The sequence below is a fragment of the Hibiscus syriacus genome, unplaced genomic scaffold, assembly GCF_006381635.1.
Source record: "Hibiscus syriacus cultivar Baekdansim isolate YM2019G1 unplaced genomic scaffold, ASM638163v2 tig00112383_pilon, whole genome shotgun sequence".
Classification (NCBI taxonomy): domain Eukaryota; kingdom Viridiplantae; phylum Streptophyta; class Magnoliopsida; order Malvales; family Malvaceae; genus Hibiscus; species Hibiscus syriacus.
Window position 1 is genome coordinate 146,555 of NW_024063319.1, and position 21,514 is coordinate 168,068.

Below are 21,514 nucleotides of genomic sequence, written 5' to 3' on the forward strand. Positions count from 1 at the left end.
GGTCTTGCATCTCCTATGACAAGCTTCAAGAATATCGATTTCGGCATTAAGTTGATACTTGAACCAAGATCACACAGAGCCTTTCCAACGAAATTAGCTCCAATTGAACAAGGAATAATGAAGCTTCCCGGATCATTTCTCTTTAGCGGCAACTTACTCAATGAAGAACAAAATTCTGTTGTCGTGGCAACAGTCTCTACTTTCCTCTTCTTGGTACAAATTACCTTCAGAAATTTGGCATACATCGGCATCTGTTCAATAGCTTTCAAGAGAGGTATGTTGATATGGAGCTGATCAAGAATGTCCATGAACTTCTTGAACTGAAATTCATCATTATGCTTCTTCAATCTTTGCGGGAAGGGTGAGGGAGGTCTAGCTTCCTTAGCTGCAGGAATAGAATTTGCTTTTGCCTTGGCATCAGAATCTGGTATCTTAGCAGAATCCTCCTCCTTGTCCTTCTCAGTAACTCTATCATCATGTAATTCAACTTCAGTAGTGGGATTAGAATCATCATGTTGTGGCCCACTATCCTTGACTTGTCGATTGATTTGTGTTCTACTCCTAAGAGTTAACACATTGCAGTGCTCTTTTCCAGGTGCTCTAATGACTTCAGTATCACTTGGAAAACGTCCTTGTTGACGCTCTTGCAATGCCGTAGCAATCTGACCAACTTGACCTTCCAAAGCTCTCACATACGAGCTATGGCTTTGAAGTAAGGTGCCTTGACTATGAAGTAAAGCTCCTTGATTCTTAATTGAAGTAGAATGGTCTTGCAGCATTGTCTTCGTAGTGGATATGAACTCTTGAATTGTAGCTTCCAATGAACTCATGCTTGCTGAAGATGAAGTTCCTTTGTTGGAATTATGCCATGGCATAGCATTTTGGTAACTTTGAGGCTCATTGTGATTCTACTGCCGAGTAGGTTGATTAACATTGTGGGCTCCTTGATTTCCCCATGAAAAATTGGGATGCTGACGCTATCTAGCATTATAAGTGTTAGAATAAGGATTGTTGTTGCCTCGATTGTAATTACCTACAACGTTGATGGACTCATGGTTTGTTGGGCATTCGCTCTCGTGATGATTGCCTTGACATAACAGACATGCCAGGCTAGTTTCTTTCACTTCCTTCACATCAGTGGAACGTTGTAAGTTCTTCAACATATTAGTGATGGCTGAGAGTTGAGCAGACACCGAATCCTTGGTATCTAACTCAAATGCTCTAGGTGTTCTCCTTCCACTCCCAAGCCTTGAGGAAGGAAACTGATAATCATTATTAGCAATTCTGTCCAATATAGCAAACGCCTCAGTAGGTGATTTATCCAGCAATGTCCCATTTGCCGAGGCATCCAGTAATATCCTCGTGGGTGCATTAACTCCATTATAGAACATGGCTACTTGAGTCCAATCATGAAAACCATGATTTGAACACTTCCGAAGCAAACTCTTGTAACAATCCCAACTCTCATACATAGATTCGTCGTCGCCCTGGCGAAAAGAAGATATTTCATTCCTTAGCTGCATATTCATGTTTGGTGGGTTGTACCTCAATAAGAAACTCTTACAAAGATTAGCCCATGATTCCATAGAACCGGCTGGTACACCACTCAACCAAGCCCTTGCTCGGTCACGCAATGAATACGGAAAAAGCTTTAATTTCATAAAATCCTCATGCACTCCTTCTTGGCGAAAAGAATCATAAACTTCCAGAACATTACGAATGTGATGCCTGGCATCTTCAGTTGGCATACCCCCAAACTGCCCAATAGAATTCAACATGTTGAACATGACTGGTTTTAGCTCGAAATATGCAGCTTGAATTTCAGGTGCCACAATCCCAGGATTCAGATCATCTAGTATCGGATTTAAGTGATCGCGAATAATGCACGGCCTAACAGCAGGATCAGCATTGTCTAATGCCACGACATTATGATTTCCATCATCCTGACCAATGCCTTGGTTTCCAATCTGATACATATTTCTTTGAGCACGTCTTCTTTTTCTAAAGAGTCTTTCAATCTCAGGTTCTATTGGTTCCAAAGGCTCTTCAGAATTTCTTCTAGGCATACACTAGATAAACCTGAAAATAAAACAAAAATATCAAGTAAACTATACACAAATAAAAATGCAAAACAAAATAAAATACTCTGGCAAAACAAAATAACTTCAGGCTTCCAATCCCCGACAACGGCGCCAAAAATCTGTTCGCGTGTTGTGATTACAATAAATTATACGCAAATAATGTGCAAGTATACATAATCGCTCAAGTAATATAATGATGAGTGAGTATCGTCTCCACAGGGATTGGGTGAAATTACAAAAGTCTAACCAAAACAATGAACTATTCTATCTAAGTATAGTTAGTCTTGATATATACAAATGTCACGGCAATGTAAATGTGTATACTGGTGGATATGTAGTAATGATCTGATGGTGTAGCAAATGGAAATGCAATGGCAATGATGGATGTTTGATGTTGATTATGGTGAAATGTCAAGGCAATGAAAATGGTAAAAACAGTAAATAAAGATAAAATGAAAAGAAAATAATCCTCACGTGACAAGCTTCCAAGAGAATGAATGGTAGGGATTGATCTACGGATGCTAAACTTATTTCTCAAGTATATTTAAGCTAACTGGTCTTTACTTACTCGACAGGGTTTTCCTAAAGTGTTTTAAAGAACCTAACAGAATAGGATGCCAAGGCATCTGCTCTCACTCAACGATGTTGGCCAGCCTACCCTATTGATAAAGACACCATTTTTAGTCGTTAAAATCCTATCCTAGCCTCTTCCGAGATCTAAGGGATTAAGTTATAATATTCCTAGGCCGGTTCAAAGCCCCTTGAAAATAATATAACCCATTTCTTATGAGGATCTTATCTTGCGTTTCTTCCGAATACTTACAAGTATTTTTAGTCTAGGATTCTTCCGAATACCTAACCTTCATCTAAGAAATGGACATTTCCATGCCTCTTACAAGCCTAGATGGTGAAGCATTTATAAGCAAAGCAAATAAAGAACCAAAATAAACTTAAATATACCATTAAAAATAAAGTTCAAACAACCATTAAATCAACCACCACCAAATAAGTTAGTTCATGGAGGGGTTCAAAATATCCAAACACAAAGTCATGAAAATATTTGTTCCAACAACCCTCAAATAAATATAAAATAGCAGCTAAAAGGGAAGTTGAGAAGAAGCCTTCGACGCGCCACCGGTGGTCTCCTCTCGGCCACCGTGAACCACCTAGCTCGCTAGCTCCTTTCGGCTCCTAGCTCGCCACTCCTTGGAGCTTTATCAATGGAGGAATATCCCAATGAAGAAGAAAGGAAAAGAGAAAATAAAAATGTGATTTTTGCTACCGTATGTGTCCTCCTCTCCTTCCCACCTTTTTTTCTCCCCCATGAGGTGTCATATATAATAAAAAAATATCTAGGGGTAATGGTGAGGTTGTTGGGTGCAAAATACCCCTCATACTCCTAGAATCACATGTTGGGTATGAACCTTATCCTCCAAGTGGCAGTGGTCCTTTGGAAGCTCTGGTAGGCGGTTACAGCAGTCCTTCACGTGCAGAGACAGCTATCCAGTGCCAGCTGTCCTTATGCAGAAATATTTTGTTGTCTTTTTCTACGCCGGAAATGCCAAGGCATTTCAATCTACTTTAGCAACTTGTGATGCCGCGACATTACTTCCCAAAGAATCCTTTTTTCTTGCTATTTCCTGCACACCACAAACAAACAGCACTTTTCCCTCAAACAGCACCATTAAGAAATAAAATAGCACAACCACCACAAATGCGCTATATGCAACTACATGATCCTAAAATGCCTAAGATGAGCTTTTAAACAAACAATAACTTAAGTGAAAAAGGCCTTAAAAGTAGCCTTTTTAGGAAGTTAACATTCACATTATTACCGGTGGGCATGCACCATAAAAAGAATAGCTCGACCCGGCTTAATTAGGAGGATAAGTCGTTCAGGCAGGAATAATTGTAAGCGAGGAAGCGATGGATGTAGCGCAAGGCTGGGTCATGAATAAGATGGGCTCACGTCGAGCGAGCGTTGAACGTATGTCAGACTAAACCGGTAAGCGCCTCATAGACCATGTTGGCATCGAAACTCTGTAGAATCTCAAGTAAAGCAGTTAAATACGCATGATTCGTGACATCCGTCACGAACCCCATAGCAAGATTAAATTCCGATATAGATATTAAAAAATAACTTTCACATAGTCGGAATGTAATAACATCAGGCGAATTAACATTAAGAAGACGTTGCGAAAAAAATTAAAAGTGGTATAGAATTCAAACACAAGTTCATAAAATGTTCCACAGTTAATCATCGGATATAAATTCCAACCAATTGTAGTAAAATATGCGTGAACAGACTCACGTAAATGTAACATTTCTAAAGTTCGAGTCAGAATATACTTAGCTACACGAAAAGGATGATGTCTTACCGACTCGAAACGTACCAATTTATCATTGGAAAATTGCACATAACCGTGCAACGTTTCTTCGGGAGGGATAGCGTATGACCGACCCCTTCGGTTACGCTCCAGGTTTTCGTGGGCTGGTGGTGGGCTGTCAGAAGCATCCCCGAGCTAGGTGAACGATTCAATGAAACATCACACCCTCGATACTGTCGAGAGCTCGATGTCGCAGATGATGGATCGGGGGGTGGAAAATCGGCAGTGAAGTCCTCTGTAAAACCGTAAATATGATGGTACATTAGTAACGGTGGAACTGAAACAGGACTAGAGTTTACCTCGGTAGCGTTATCTGATGCCGTCGAATGCATCAAGTATGAAGGGAATGTCGTTGGTCGTGAATGGGATGATGATGTTGTTGTTGTCGGTATCGAATGAAATGACGGAGATGGAGATCGTGGAGGTGACGGATAACGAGATGTGCTAGGCTCGGGCCGGAAGGAGGCGGTCGGCGCAAATGCCGAATAATATGGCTATGTTGAAGTTTGGCCACAGCCTTTCGTCGGTTGAACTAGGGGTGGTGGCGAAATGGAGTCGGAGTCACTCGGTAACTCTACAAACGCTGGCGCATTTTAACGACGACGCCCTCCTAGGACGTGGGCGGAGGGGCGATGTTGTCAGGTCAGTTTCATGTGCACACCATAGCGGATTATGGAGGAACGGTTGGCGTGAAAATGTTGGAATGAGAAGAGTTCTTCGTTGATGCCGCTGACGGTGGGTAGAAGGAGGGGCGATGGATTAGCGTGCGTTTGGGGAGGGTGATCTATTTTGAGAAGATGAAAGGGGGTGTGTTTAAGTTTGGTTTTTGCCGTGGGTTGTAGAGTTGGAAGTGAATGGGGATTTGTTTTTTTATTTAGATAAAGGTAGGTTTAAAAATTGAAAAGGTGATTGAAAGAGATTAGGTGGGGTCCATGGTCAAAGTAAAATAAAGAAGAAGAGAAGGGATTGGGGAGGTGTGCGGTAGAAAGATAACAAAAAGGGGGAAAGAAAATTTGGGTTTTGCTAACGTGCATCGGTTCCTCCATGGGTTTTGCTGACGTGCGCCGTTTAATAAAACGGTGCGCACAGGCTGGGGTATTTTTTCTTCTTTGTGCGATTGTTCACTGCTCTGTAGGTTCCGAAATTCGCACTGTTCGAATGAATTTTCCGTAATTTTTTGTCGTTTAAGTTTGAATAAAAATATTCGGATCTTGCAAAATAAAAACAAAAATTAAATTAAACATGCTCGATTGAAAAAATAAAATAAAATAAAAACAAAAACAAAAATATAACGGAATTAAAAACAATGGGTTGCCTCCCATGAAACGCTTTTGTTTAAGGTCGTTAGCTCAACGACCTGATTCAGACTACAAGTTCTTCTAAGTCTAGATCTTCAAATAAGCAAGCTTGGCTATTGGCATAATACGGTTTAATCCTGTGTCCATTGACTTTAAACCAAGTGCCCGAATCATCTTCAAGTTTGACTGCGCTATGAGAAAATATTTCAGTTATCGTATAAGGTCCGCTCCACTTTGACCGAAGTTTAGCTGCAAAATATTTTAATTTTTAATTAAAATAATAACTTTTTGTTTGATAGAAAAAGATTTAAAAACAATTTTTTGATCATGGAATTCTTTTTTTTTCCTTATATATTTTGGCGTTGTCATAAACGTCTCTCTGGATTTCCTCAAGCTCCTGTATATGTAACTTTCGTGTTTCGCCAACCACTTCTAATTCCATATTATACTGCTTTATAACCCAATATATTGTGTTCTAGCTCAACAGGTAAATGACATGGCTTACCGAATACAAGGCAATATGACAACATACCGATAGGTCCTTTATATGCAGTTCGATAGGACCACAAAGTGTCAATTAATTTCAAACTCCAATCTTTTAGATTTGGCTTGACTATTTTCTCAAGAATCTTCTTTGCTTCACGGTTTGAAATTTCTGCTTGTCCGTTCGTTTGCGGATGATAAGTTGTGGCAATCCTGTGATTCACTCCATGCTTTTTCATAAGTACATCAATTACCCGATTGATGAAGTGTGTGTCGCGGTCGCTTATTATTGCTCTTTGTGCACTAAACCTGGAAAAAATACAATTCTTTAGAAATTGAACAATAGTTTTAGCATCGTTGTTTCGAGTGGCTTTAGCTTCTACCCACTTCAAAACATAGTCAACCGCAAGAATTATATAACAATTACCTAAAGAAGAAATAAAAGGACCCATATAGTCAAGTCCCCAAACATCAAATATTTCGCATATATGTATAGGATTAAGGGGCATTTCGTTTATTCAACTCAAGTTACCTGCACGTTGACAATTATCATAAGACTTGCAAAATAAGTAAGCATCACGGAAAATATGAGGCCAAAAGAATCCGCATTCCAAAATTTTATGGCAGTTTACTTCAGTCCGAAGTGTCCACCACACGAATAAGAATGGAAAAAATTTAAAATTGATCTTACCTCACTTTCAGGAACACGTCATCGAATTACCTGGTCTGAACAATGCTTCCAAAGATACGAATCATCCTAAATGAAGAAACGAGATTCTCTTTTGATACGGTTTACTTAGGTTCTCGTCAAATCAGATGGTAATTTACCTGTAGCTAAGTAAATAACTATATCTGCGAACCAAGGTATTGACTTCTGTGCCATCATCAAGCTTTCCTCAGGGAATTCCTCATGAATGGGAGGATCAACTGTAGTGATTGGAAGCCGGCTTAAGTGATCGGCTATTAAGTTCTCGCATCCTTTCTTGTCCTTGATTTCCAAATCAAACTCTTGGAGGAGTAAGATCCAATGGATTAGTCGTGTTTCACTTCTTTTTTGTTGAGTAAGTACTTCAAGGTTGCATAATCAGAGAAAATAACAACTTTAGTGCCAAGAAGATATGATCTAAATTTATTTAATGCAAAAATAATGGCGAATAATTCTTTTTCGGTTGTTGAATAATTCCATTGTGCGGAATCTAAGGTATGGGATGCATAAGCGATAACGTGAGGCTCTTTCCCGATCATTTGTCTGAGCACGGCTCCAACACTTCCATCTGAAGCATCACACATAACTTCGAAGGGGAAGTCCCAATTTGGCAGTTGGACTATGGGTGTCGAAACCAACTTTTCCTTTAATACGACGAATGAGTCTCGACATTGTTGGTTGAAATTGAAGGCTTTATCCTTCTGTAATAGCTCGTACAATGGTTGCACTACCTTGGAGAAATCCTTAATGAATCTACGGTAAAAACCTGCATGACCAAGAAAATAACGAATTTCCCTCACCGTAGTGGGGTAAGGTAGTGAACGTATTATATCGGTTTTTTCCTTGTCTACCGCAATTCCTTTAGATGAAATAATGTGGCAGAATTAAACCCTTATCAACCATAAAGTGACACTTTTCATAATTCAAAACAAGGTTAAATTATAGGCACCGACGCAACACATTTTTTAGATTTAATAGACACTCATTGAATGAATTACCGTAAATAGTGAAGTCGTCCATGAAAACTTCAATACCTTTCTCAAAAAAAATCAGAAAAAACTAATCATACACCTTTGGAATATGGCAGGTGCATTGCAAAGTCTGAAAGGCATACGTCGATAAGAGAAGGTGCCGAAAGGGCATGTGAATGTCATCTTTTCTTGATCTTCAGGTGCTACTGGAATTTGGAAGAAACCTAAAAATCCATCAAGACAACAATAGTGAGATTTACTGGCTAATTGTTCTATCATTTGATCTATGAATGGAAGGGGAAAATGGTCTTTTTGGGTTGAAGAATTCAACTTCATGTAATCAATGCAGACTCTACATCCGTTCTGAACTTGTGTTGATACGAATTCTCCTTCAGAATTTTCGATCACAGTAACTCTTGTTTTTTTAAGAACTACATGTATCGTACTTACCCATTTACTATCCGAAATTGGATGTATAATAGCTGCATCTAGGAGTTTTTATATCTCCTTTTTACCACATCCATCATTGGTGGATTTAGTCGGTACTGACCTTCACGTGTTGGTTTTGCGCCTTCTTCGGTTTTAATTTTATGCATACAAGTAGATGGACTTAGCCCTTTGATGTGGGCGATGGTCCATCCTATAGCCTCCTTGTGTTGGTGCAAAACCGTGATTAAGTATTTTTCCTCCTCCTCGGATAATCCTTTTGATATGATTACTGGAAGAGTGTTATTTGCTTCGAGGTAGGTGTATTTCAAGTGATCCGGCAATGGTTTCAGTTCAACTTCGGGTGCCTGTAAAACTGAAGGTAAGACTTTAGGTTTAGAAGAAATCAAATTCAATTCAGCATGATCATAATTCAATTTTTCATCACGATCTTCTAGCTCCTTGCATAGATCAAAGGAAAAATTAGTCCTTAAAAATTCATCAGCCAAAGGATCAATTAAATCGACAGAATTTAAACTTTCTACTTTATCAGGATATCTTATTGCCTTATATACGTCAAATTTAACGATATCACAGTCAAATTGCATTGTTAAAATTCCGCTTCTCACGTTAATTTTCATGTGTGCAGTGCTTAGGAAAGGGAGCCCCAGCAGGATATCAGATGATGTGCTTTTGCGATCATTCTCCAGGTCGATTATATAAAAATCGGAAGGAATATCAAGTTGTTTACCAACACTAATACATTCTCTAAGAGTCCTTCTGGATAGATCACCGATCTATCGGCAAGCTATATCGAGATCTTTATATCCTTCAAATGATTGTTAGTAACCATTTTATAAACAGATAGGGGCATTACATTAATTGAGGTGCCAAGATCGCACATGGCTCGTTTTATCTCAACTTTACCAATTTTACAGGGTATTGCGAACATACCTTGGTCTTTTAGCTTAGGTGGTAACTTCCGTTGGAAAACGGCTGAGACATGCTCTCCTAAGTTCACTTTCTTGATCCCGGTAAGCTTCCTTTTAGTCGTATAGAGATCCTACAAAAATCGGGCATACCTTGGAACCTTACAGATAACCTCAAGGAAATGTATGTTAACTTCCACCTTCTGAAGTACATCTAATATTTCCTTTTCCTCAGTCTTTTTATCCTTTTTAACTAACCTTGATGGAAAAGACGGTGGCACGTCATAGGGAGATGGCATCGGGTCGTCTATTTTCTCTTCGTCATTCTCTTTCTGGAATCCTGAATCATCAGTCTTCTTCTCTTTTTGGATTGTCTTGTCTGATGGAACAGGTGGCGCCACTACTATACCACTCTAAAGAGTGATGGCGCTTATATTCTCCCTCGGGTTTACTTCAGTTTGAGATGAAAGTTTACCTTGTGATTCCAAGTGGCTTACGGTTTCAGCCAGTTAGCTTATATGTTTATCCATCTCTTGGAAGTGGGTTTCAGTTCGAGTCTTGAAGTTTTCCTAGGAGAGCGCTAAACTCTTGACAATCGACTCTAGTGATGTCTTCTGCGGCTGTTGTGGTGGTGGAGATGGTCTCGCTTGATAACCTTGATTCGGTCTTGAGTTTTTGGTATAACTGAAGTTCGGATGATCCCTCCATCTTAGGTTGTATGTATTGTCGTAGTGATTATAGACTCTTTGAGGAGGTCCCGGAAAGTTCCCGACTGCATTGACCTGAGCTGCTGCGTCATCATGAATCAGTGGACAACCGTCTGTCGGATGATCCGGTAATGCACATATTCCACATAATCGTTTTTGTCCTATCTTTCCTGTAATAAGAGAGTTGACGACTTCAGTTAACTTATCTATCTTATTTTCTAAGGAATATGAATTTATCTCATGAACCCTTCAAGGAGGTTCATTATTTACGCGGAACTATTGGGAATTTGCGGCCATTGTGGAAATTAAATCCTTAGCCTTAGTAGGAGTCATATTCACCAAGGATCCACCGCTGGAAGCATCGATCATCTTAATTTCCAGGGGAGATAATCATTCATAAAAGTATTGAGGGAGTGTTTGTTCAATTAACCCATGTTGTGGGCAACTAGAACATAACTTCTTAAACCGCTCCCAGTAGTCGTAAAGTGACTCTCCATTAAGCTGCTTGATTCCAAGTATTATCCTTCGTAGTTCACTTACTTTCGCCGTAGGGAAAAACCTATCAAGAAAAAGACGAGTCATTTGAGCCCATGTAGTAATAGAATTAGGGGAAGATAAAATAACCACTCCTTAGCCGAATCAGCTAAGGAAAAAGAAAAAGCTCTAAGTTTTATTTGGTCATCGGTTACTCCATGTGGTCTCATGCTAGTACAGACCATATGAAATTCCATGAGATGTTTGTGTGGATTCTCATTTGGCAATCCGCGGAATGTAGGGAGGAGATGAATAAAGCCAGTTTTCAACTGGTATGGAGTTTCACCTTGGGGAAAATCAATGCAAAAAGGCCCTTGTTCAGTAGGTGTCGCGGCTAACTCCCGGATAGTATGATCGACTATCAGAATTATATTAACGGATTCATCTAAATTTAATTCTTCTTCTGGATTTGATTGTTGTCACATTCTTTCCTGAAGTGTTTGTGCGTGGAGTCTCCTAGCTTTGGCTTCGATCTCTGGGTAGAACTCCACTAATGTGCCCGGATTATTCCTGTTCATAAATCAAAAGCGAATAAAAAATTAGTAACTTCGGCGAAGTCCCCAACAACGACGCCAAATTGACAACTGTCGTTTTGATGTCAAATAAATTTCTTTTTCTCAATTAATGAATAAGGAAATACGTAGTATAGAGAAATAAGGGTTGAATCCTAAGGGACTTAGAAAATCACAATTTTATGTTTGAATGGTTTTAACCAGGTGAAAATATTAAAAAAATGGGGTTTTGTAATATGAGATTTAAATAGTAAAAAACGATTAAATAAATAAAAGCAATTAATGTAAAAATAAGAGGGTAAAGATTGTGAATAAATATGGTAAAAATAACCTCAAGCTTCACTTTGACTCAAGTTCCTTTAGATCATCGAATAAGATTTTCCCTCTGGGATTCACGTCGGTTACTTTGTCTACAAGGGCTATCCCCGTGACTCTATCTTTTATACCAAATACCCAAGGCAATCTTTGATTCCGGCTTCAGAAATTGATTCTATCAACATCATTGTCGTAGATCAATTACCGTTTAAGTTCGTGGCGAACGACTCGGATTGTTACTTCTATACCGTCAATTCTGATCTCAAATCCCTCTTGGCGAAGCTAAATCGCCAAGTGGGTTCCCAGGAAGTCAAATATGTTTTCTATAAGCCGAATCTTCCTCCCTCACATTTAATCGCAACGTCTTGACTAAAGTCAATCTTTAATTTTGAAAACTGTTTTGATTTTGAAAAGTAAACGCAAAGATTGAGAGAGATATTCCAAAGATATTAAGGGTCTGTTTCAATTCTCCCGTTGGAATTGAGTCATCACTTCAGTTCTCGGCTTATGAAAAATTTAGCTAAGCATGACAAAAGTCATACTTAGCATATTGAAAACAAAGATTGAAAATAAAAGAAAAATGAAAACTTGAAAAGTAAAAAGAGAAAGCTTTAGTAAAACTATAAAGAAAAAAATATTATAATATGAGTGATGAGTTTAGGCTTACCCTATATGGGTATTTATAGCCTCTTAAAGCCTAAGGATAAACAAAGAAAATAAAATAATACTAAAGATAGTTATTTTTTTCCTAAATTCAAACTTTAAACTAGTCTCCTAATGCAACTCTGCTCGTCCATCTTCCAGAAGGCGTGCTGAGGAAGTCTTCTAGAAACCGCCGCTGACTGGACCTTCTAGAAAACCACCATGTCAGCCCACGTCGTGCCCATGTCTCCAGCCGTAACCAAATAATAAAAAAAATGCATAATGCGCCCGTTTTGTTACTAATTCTGGAAAGTAAAGACCTGCACGAAAACAAGCATAACATGACCAAATCAACAAGAATAATTCCACAAAATTAAAGAAATAACGAGCAAAGATTAACGATTCTGAACACTCATCATTGCTCATTACAACCTTAGAAGTGACCATGTAAGTTATTGTAACATTAGTAGTAATATGAGAACCATTCTAATATTACAAACAATTAGAGACATCCAACAATATATCATTGTCACCTAAGCTACAAGAAATCATGATTCAACATATCATCTTCATGACTAACTCTTTTATGTATTACATCATTTTTCCATTTATATCTAGAATATACACAAGTCTTGGAATAGTCACACTTGTATAGCTCATCTATTATTTCTTGATATCTAGAGTAGACTATAATTAACGAATAACTGGTGATATCTCATATCAACTTATTTGAGCATGGCCATGCATTTCTAGTCTCACTCAACCAAGTGACCTGTGACATTTTCTATTATGTAGGAAGGACAAATCATATCATAATCATTCACATCCCACAACACATGTCGATATGTTCAATATCAGCCTTTATAGTGCAACCAATTACGGATCATGTTTAACTGTATCAAAACACACAACAATATATTGCTATAGCAATGATCTCAAGTATGAGGATCATACATATAATCATCACCATGAGTAATGTTGTGACCGTCAAATAATAATCCAAGACATATGCTAAAAGTGGGTCAATCCAATATGTTGTTCTCTAATAATATATTCATGCATCGATTCTGACATTTTTGTCAATGACAGTTCATTGTCATCAATCAATAACATGTTAGTCTTAAACACATTATTATTATACATACCCATAATAATATTCAACTAAGGATATTTAATAATAATCATGTTATTGTATGGACTATATTATCTTTCAGTTTATGTTAGACACAAAAATATAACTAGAAATAATAATGGCAATGACTTTATTCAATAAAATCGGTAAATAAAATGTATCATAACAATCATATTATGGTTGGTCTTTGGGAATACTCTAACAATTATGTCATTACTAAAGCCCAAGATCAGGCTGAGGCAACAAGCACTACAACAAATTTTCTTATTAGTGGCATCTAGGTTATTGTCACTAAAACTTTAATTTATGTCACTAGATCTATTTTGTGACGTAAAAGTCAATGTCATGATGATCGTCACCCTAAGTGTGTCACTAAATGTCAAAAGTGACGATGTATGTGTTATCGTCATGTATTGTTAAATATATAGTGACGCTAATGGATAACGTCACAGTTTAATTTGCATTCAGTGACAATTATATTTTTCACCAAATGATGTACATTTTCATCATTAATAAATCATATCGTCACCAATAACACAATAATTTCATTGTATATGTGACGAAAAGAAAATTGTCATGTTGTTAGTAACGTAGTATATCGTCACCTAATAGTAGCATGGATGACATTTATATATAACGTTACTATATAATTAATATTCAATGACAACTAATTATGTCACTAAATTATGTAAAATTTCGTTATTGATAATTTATATCGTCACTGTTGATACATTAAAATCAACCTATATGTGACGAAAGAGATATTGTCACATTTTTAGTGACAATATATAAATTTTACCTAATAATACTATGAATGACGTTTATGCATAACATCACTTTATAATTTATAATCTATGACAGTTGGTTACATAACTAAATTAAATAAGATTTCGTTATTGATAATTTATATTGTCACAAATAATGCATTAAAATCAACTTATATGTGACGAAAGAGATATTGTAGCAAAACACATAATTTATATTCTATGACACTTTTAATGACAATATATATTAAAATAAATTTATTTATACAAATCTAAATAAAATAAAATAGTTCACTTATTGCAAAATAATAAGATTTAAACAAATATTTCACTAAATACATAATAATTTCATTTCTATAAATATAAAAATGTTTAAATGTTTAAAAAAATAAAAATAATATTATAATAATATGACTTGTGAAATATTTCGTTGTAGCAATCTCAATCCAAACTTTGAGTCAGTTGTGATTCTATTGCTGATGAGTTTGTGACATCAATAACTTGTTGAGGTTCAGATTCTTTGGTTCGATTTAGTTTACTGGAGACTTTTTGAGTTTCATTTTCTTGTGTTCGAATCCTTTTACGAGATACTTTGCCTGATGTCATCCTAAAACATATAAAAAACTATTATAAATACTTTCACTCGATTTCTCTTAAATATTAGAGGGGACTGCAAAGGTGCATTAAACCACAACCAAAATCATTTATTACAGGGAAGTTGAAAAATTGCCTCCACTATATCTAAACATAATTATTAAAAATTAGAAAAATACAGATTAGTACCAGACACATTCTTAACAAGACTCGAACCTTACCAATTATGCATAGTACATATCATGAAAAACGAATACGAATCTGCGTGCTTAGTATTCTCTTGTGATCTAGATCAACATGACACAACTAAGTGATGTCATTTTTCAAGAAAGAGCAGTTACTTGTTGCTCCCTACGGCGCTGCAATATGCTGTAACAGGGGAGAAGAAGGCCAGTAGCACGAAGGAGGGAAATCTAGATGGAAAAAAATAAAGAAGAAAGAGAAGTTAGAATCGAACATTTAAAGTTGTGAATTACAAAAAGATCAATGCAAATTCGAGCCATGCATACAGAGATATATCTAGATAATTCATCGTCTGTGTCTCCACTGGCTAGGTACAAAACATGCCTCAAGATTAGAAGAGCAAGTATCTACAAATAAACGGATAAAATAAGATCTAAACAGAATAAGAACAAGGATATCAGCAGTGATTCCTGGACCCAATAAATGTTTCATTGAAGTGAAACCCAAAATTATGTATGTTTTCCATCTAAGCAAAAACAGTAATTCAGGATATAGGGCTCAACTTGATATTCGATAACCTTAATTACGAGTGGAAATGACGTTCGTGACTAGTACACTACCAGTGCGAAAAAAAATTGAGGCAAACTGTACAATAGAATAATGCATTAGATAACACTCAAGATGGCTCGAACATTGATATTCGATCTATTACTTGCAGAAAAATGGTGAAGAAAATAAAAGTATACAACCACCAATATTTTAATTAAAATAAGCCAATAAGGGGCTCTGTTACTTGGGACTTGCGTTTAAGCATCAATTAGTTTCCAAGTTTCTCAACTGTTTGGATGGTCCTTGGAATATCATATCCAAATACGTGTCGGACACAAGTGTTAAATTAGGATAATTCAAACAAAATGAAGAGTCAGAGCAAAATAGGATTGATAAATTTTGAATTTTTATAGAGGAAACTAAAGCTTACAGTAAGAGAAGCGGAGCGGAAAAATTCAGCTCCACTAGAATTGTTATCCGAATATTCATCATAGCCTTGCCCAAAAATAGGTCGTTCTGCTGCTACTGCTAAAATTCGTTGGTAACCCAACGAAGCACCAGATACTGTCCACTCACTGTATCAATAGAAAACACAGGAAACTAAGGGATCAAAGGTGATTAGCATACCATAGTGAGCCATCCTTCAGATCACCAAAAAGGATCGGACATAGATCCTCACAAACAAGAAACGATCCAAGAAAATATCAAAGTTTCAATTACAGTTACAACACCCACATTGATAAAAAACTGGGAAAAAAAGGCTAACAAAGTCTGAGAGACATTAATCTTATCATATCTACAATGGTCAATTGGTAAGTGCATGGTTGTGAGACTTGCCTGATATCAATTGTAGTAACCTCTGGCTGAGGAGGAGGAGGTGGTGGCACAATATATCCCGGTTTGTAAGACTGCAAATTAAATGTTTTTTTTTCAGGAATAAGTAAAGTGGCCTAGTAATTCAACTCATACAAAACCATTTCAATGAATGAGATAACGATGATACTGATATCACGGTTTGTAAGACTTGCCTTATCTCGTGATTACACCATGGAGATGAATGATAGTAAAATTAATTGGAAACTTTTAGCATAAGTCGTGGAAACTATATTGTCTTCAATTTTAATAAGCATAGAAAAAAGAGAAAGAAAATCACCGATTATGAATACATAGAAACAGAATCAACCAGCTAAACTTCAAGTAGCATATAAACATTTACGAAAACAAATTCCACATATAAAATGCAACCCATGAAGGATTAAACAATTAAGCTGGAAACACCAACTACGAACAAAGACAGCAATAGGTGCAATTATAAAACAATGCAATGAGGAAAAAGCATACATCAGAAAGAACCTTAGCATCTGATCAATGTACCAAATTCTCTTTGGGGCAAACCTGAGGCAATAAAAATGATTGTTAATCAACTGGGCAATAATCCAAAGTAATTCCGAATAAATATTTCAGCATCCCTCCACCAACAAAAAAGATACCTGAAAATACAGAGCCAAAAACATAAATAATATATAAGAAGATTACAAATATTATAGCATACAAAGACAAACAAATAACGGAACCTACTTTTTAACAAGGGAGCAAATCTTGGCTGTAAGAACTCCCTTAAATTCTTGATCTCTTGCTTCCGAATATTCAATTAACTCTTTTGTTAAAGGCTTCACATTGTTTTCACTTGTCAGCAAGTATTACATTAACTCTTTTGTTAAATGTTTCACATTGCTTTCACTAAAGTCTAGCAAGCAGACTCGATACTCACAAAACGACATATTCATTTTTTCTCTAAAAAGGTTGACTGCCACAACTATCCTTTTACATGTGATTTAGCTTCAATTATTGAAGGTAAAATATTAACCAATTCAATCTATGGAGGCTGTTGCAACCAAAAAAAATATGCCTAGACAAAGGTAGGTTACAAAACCGATAAAAAAATGAAACAACAGTGGAGCACCACAAGAATATCATATTTGGACATTTCAACAAACACATGACAGCCTCTAACAAACACACGAAGGAATGTTCAAATTAAAGGCAAAAAAAGGGGGTGACCTAGCTTTACCCACAATAAATTGAACATGATTATGGAAATAAAAAAGTAAAAACTTCTACAATACCTGGCCTGAGAAAGAATTAGAGTTGAGAGAAGAAAAAAATGAGCTCGAAGAACGTTGAAGGAGAGCCCCCATTACCGTTCGCGAACGTCAAAACTAAGACTAGGGGTGACCTAGCTTTACCCACAATAAATCGAACATGATTATGGAAACAAAAAATAAAAATTTCAACTATACCTGGCCTGAGAAAGAATCAGGATTGATAGAAGGATAAAAAAGGAGTTAGAAAAATGTTGAAGGGTTCGTAGCTTTGTCGAGAAAAACCATAAAAGAAAAGAGGCAAAGTTGAAAGATCCTAATTTAGTCTAGGGGGTCCAAAAGACTTGCGGCGATTGATTTAAAAAAAAGTGACATAGGGCTGAAGTAAGAGGGAAATAAAATTTTTAAAATTTGCGACCTTTTTATACTTAAAAGTCGTTAAAACATTAATTTCGTCGTGTTAAAATTATTTTTTGTGATAATAATAAAATATTATTTTTAGTATCTTATAAAATATGATAAATTAAATTATTACGAATAAAATTTATTAGTGAAGAATGTGCAACGCCACTAATTCGAATTGAATTGTCACTATAATAAATCGTCACTAATACCTATTTTTATTGGAGACGATTTAGAAACGTTATTATTTTATCTAAATGTCATTAAAAGGTTTCCCACAAAAAAATTTGGTGAGAAGATTTTGACGTCAAACATATAATGACAATAATCAATGAACATTTTTAAAATTGTCATAAAAGATATATCATTAATCATTAAATATGACGAACATAAAAAATATTACATTATAGTATATTTTGTGACGATATACGTAACGTCATATAGAAATTTTGTCTTAAATTGACAAATTTGTTGTAGTGAAGATTTGAATTAAGTAAGCATAAAAGACAATGAGATCTATTGCAGCAAGAATAAACTTTGTCGATTGGATAGTCAGGGTCAATAAAATGACAATAGTTCAATCTGCACCATAGCAAACTACAGACACTAGTTTTTGTAATGTGTATTATTATTATTATTATTATTGTTGTTGTTGTTGTTGTTGTTGTTGTTGTTGTTGTTGTTGTTGTTGTTGTAGACTCATTTTCGTCCGTATTTATTTTTTTATTTTATTTTATATATATATATAGTTTGCAAATGATTTTTGAAATATATATAATATATAGTTTTTGAAAGCATTTTGAAAACATATATATTATATTGTTTTTGAAAGCATTTTGGAAACATATATATAATATATAGTTTTTAAAACATTTTGAAAAACTTATATAATATATAGTTTTGAAATCATTTTGAAAATTTATATAATATATAGTTTTAAAAATACATTTTGAAAATGTATACAATATATGATTTTTAAAACATTTTGAAAACTATATAATATACAGTTTGAAAACGGTTTTAAAAATTATATATATAATATATAGTTTTAAATTTCTTTTTTTTCAATATATTATTATTATTTTAATTTATTTGTTATTATATATTTTTATTAATTTCTTTTTTTATTTTTTTTTTAATTCGGTCTATGTCCAAAGTTAGGGTCCAAACGGTCCAGCAGAAGCCCAATCGGGTTCGGGCCTGACTCGACCTTAACCCGATTAGGGTTTCATGTCTAGGTTGCAAGGGACGCCACACGGGCAGTCAAGAGTTAAAGAAGAACCGGCCGACCGAGAAAACCGAGGCTGCACCATCCCAGGATTCCAAGCCACGTGAACGTCGGTAGGCCCAAAATGAGGAGATCGACCCCTCCAAGATCAACAACCAACCCCCCTAAGGAGTGATATAAATAACAACAGAGATCAACGGCGAGACCATTAACACAACGGGGAACATCGAACCCATCAACAAACCAACATCGACCAACAAAAGGCAAGAAACCGAAAGCATAGAGAGAAAAAACACAACAAGCGAACAACCCAACAACACACAAGCAAAGAAATACACAAAAAAGCCAAAAGCCAAGGAAAACATAAAGCAAGCATGCCGGGGAAGCGAAAGGGTTTCACCGAAAAACGTGAAAATTCGATGTTTTTCGCCTAATCTACGTTGAGGAGGTTTTATTTTACTATTTTGGGGTTTGGATTTGGGGTCTCAAGGTCAAGGTGAGTGTTTTAGTGAGTTTAGAATTTGGGAAGAGTTGAGAGGATTTGGGAGATGAATGAGGTGTTTATTTTGGGAAAGGAGTAAAAATGAAGTGGGCTGGTATTTGTTTTTGGTTATATATTGGACCCGCTAGCCCGACCGGATCTCCCTAGGGGATCCGCGTGTTTTTGTTTGGGTTAGGGTTAATTGCATCCAAGGTCTCTATATTATTTGTAAGTTATCTTCTACGCTTTAAATTTAATTTTAACTTTGTTTTTCTTTTAAATTCAGCACCTAGTTTCTCTTTTCCTTTAATGTAATCATTTCTTTATTTAATTTTTGCTTTAATTTAATTGTTTTTCATTTCTTTCATTTCTTTCATTTTTTTATTTTATTTTTATTTTATTTTTTTTAATTTAGCAAACATTTTTGGTTTTTTATTATTTCATTTATATCTTTTTAATTTTGCCATTTTTTAATTCGATTTTTGTCCCTGTTTTCCTTTTTCTTTTGTTTTTATTTTATTTTGTTTCTTTTAAAGTTTAGTTCATTTTTTGTAATTCTTTTTAGTAACTGTTAATATTCAATTTCATAGTTAGCATTTCTTTATTTCGTATTGATTCAACATTTTATTTTACCAATATAACATCTTTTTAACCCTTTTAAGGGCACTCTTTTAAATCAAAGGTAAGCAATTCGAATAGGGTTTTTAAATTTTAATTTTAATTTCTAATTTTTCGCAATTAAGACAACCGACAAATTAATTGGTACCGAAAGAGCAATACAAGGGTGTTAATCCTTCCTTGATTGTAACCAACTCCCGAACCCGACACATTTCTGGTAAAACGCAAATCAGGTAAGATGGTGTCCGATCAACCTAAATTTTTTTTAAATGATCGGTGGCGACTCTAACCCATTTATTCACATCAAAGCCCAACTCCTGGCCCAACCGAAAGACGACCACGACAGCTTGGCGACTCTTCTGGGGACAGGTAAGTGAGTCAGGCCGAAATTAATTTCCGGTTGTCTTTTTGAGCAAAAATTATAAGTTTAAATTTTAATTTATTTATTCGATTCTTATTGTTTACTTTTGATTATATTTTCAAATAAATAGTTGTACTGACTTTTTTTAATGATTTCAGATTTTTGAAAACGTTTTCATCTCTGGCTCTATACCCGAGCTCCGAACCCTTTTAAGTGGGGATGAAACCGACGCCTTCTTGAGAATTTATTCTCCCATTGGGCCTAGAAAGTAACCTTCGGGATTCATATACCTTATGTGTTCGTGTGAATTTATTCTCCGTATGGGCATAAGGGAATGTATTCTCTCGAATTTAACTTAGTCCATATAAGCTTGTAATGGGCTTGGGACTAAGGGTTTGGCAAGCCCAATGGGGCACCAGCAAGGAGAACTTGAGTACCTTTTCTAGAACCTAAACCAGAAGATTACATGGAATTAGAGCCCACCCCAAAACCTCATTTCAAACCCTAGGCTGCTTTGAGATTATTTCCTGCTTTATTTTCTGTTCAAAGCATGTGAACTAGAAATTTATGCGGTTAGGACTGATTCAAAATTAACATGTAGGATAGAGCTCATGTCTTGGTAGGAATAATAAGCATGTGGAGTAGAACTTTTGCATTATTGTTTTGATTATTATCCTTACCTCACTAACTCTTTTCATTTTTGTTCTCTTTCAATTTTATCATTTACATCATTCAAAATAGGTGTTGATCCACCAAAAACGTGTTCGTTAAACGTAAATAATTTGCATTAATGGACAAAGGGGTTATAATACAAGAGATGAAAAGCTTAGAAGTCCGGCTATGGTTAGAAAAGACTCAGAATGGACCGGGATTTACACAAAGCACATCAAAAGTCAACCTTTTGAGTTACCAAAAGTTGTAGGGGCAGATGAAAAAGGTTACTGACCTGGAGTGTCCCTTCAAAGACAATAAGAACAAGATGGAAAAACCCTAGCAGAGATAGAGGCCATTGTTGATGAATTTAAGAAACAAGCAAATGAACTTCAGATAGCTCTTAACGATGGATGACTCCAATGGAGTTTCCGTTAAGGAACAGACTCAGCAGAGAA

At 35.9% G+C, this 21,514-nt stretch overlaps 2 long non-coding RNA genes across 3 annotated transcripts; both read right to left on the reverse strand.

The window, feature by feature from the left end:
• Positions 1-14,598: 14,598 nt before the first annotated feature.
• Positions 14,599-15,785, reverse strand: LOC120178895. The gene is made up of 2 exons (XR_005521563.1): positions 15,644-15,785; positions 14,599-14,894 (listed from the first exon to the last, which is right to left on the reverse strand). It is a non-coding gene; the product is annotated as an uncharacterized LOC120178895 (long non-coding RNA).
• A 265-nt stretch (positions 15,786-16,050) lies between these two features.
• On the reverse strand, positions 16,051-17,617 carry LOC120178894. Of its 2 annotated transcripts, none has more exons than XR_005521562.1 (3): positions 17,340-17,617; positions 16,555-16,703; positions 16,051-16,121 (listed from the first exon to the last, which is right to left on the reverse strand). It is a non-coding gene; the product is annotated as an uncharacterized LOC120178894 (long non-coding RNA). The 2 variants fall into 2 exon arrangements; XR_005521561.1 differs by having other exon boundaries at positions 16,792-17,617.
• Between the last annotated feature and the right edge of the window lie 3,897 nt (positions 17,618-21,514).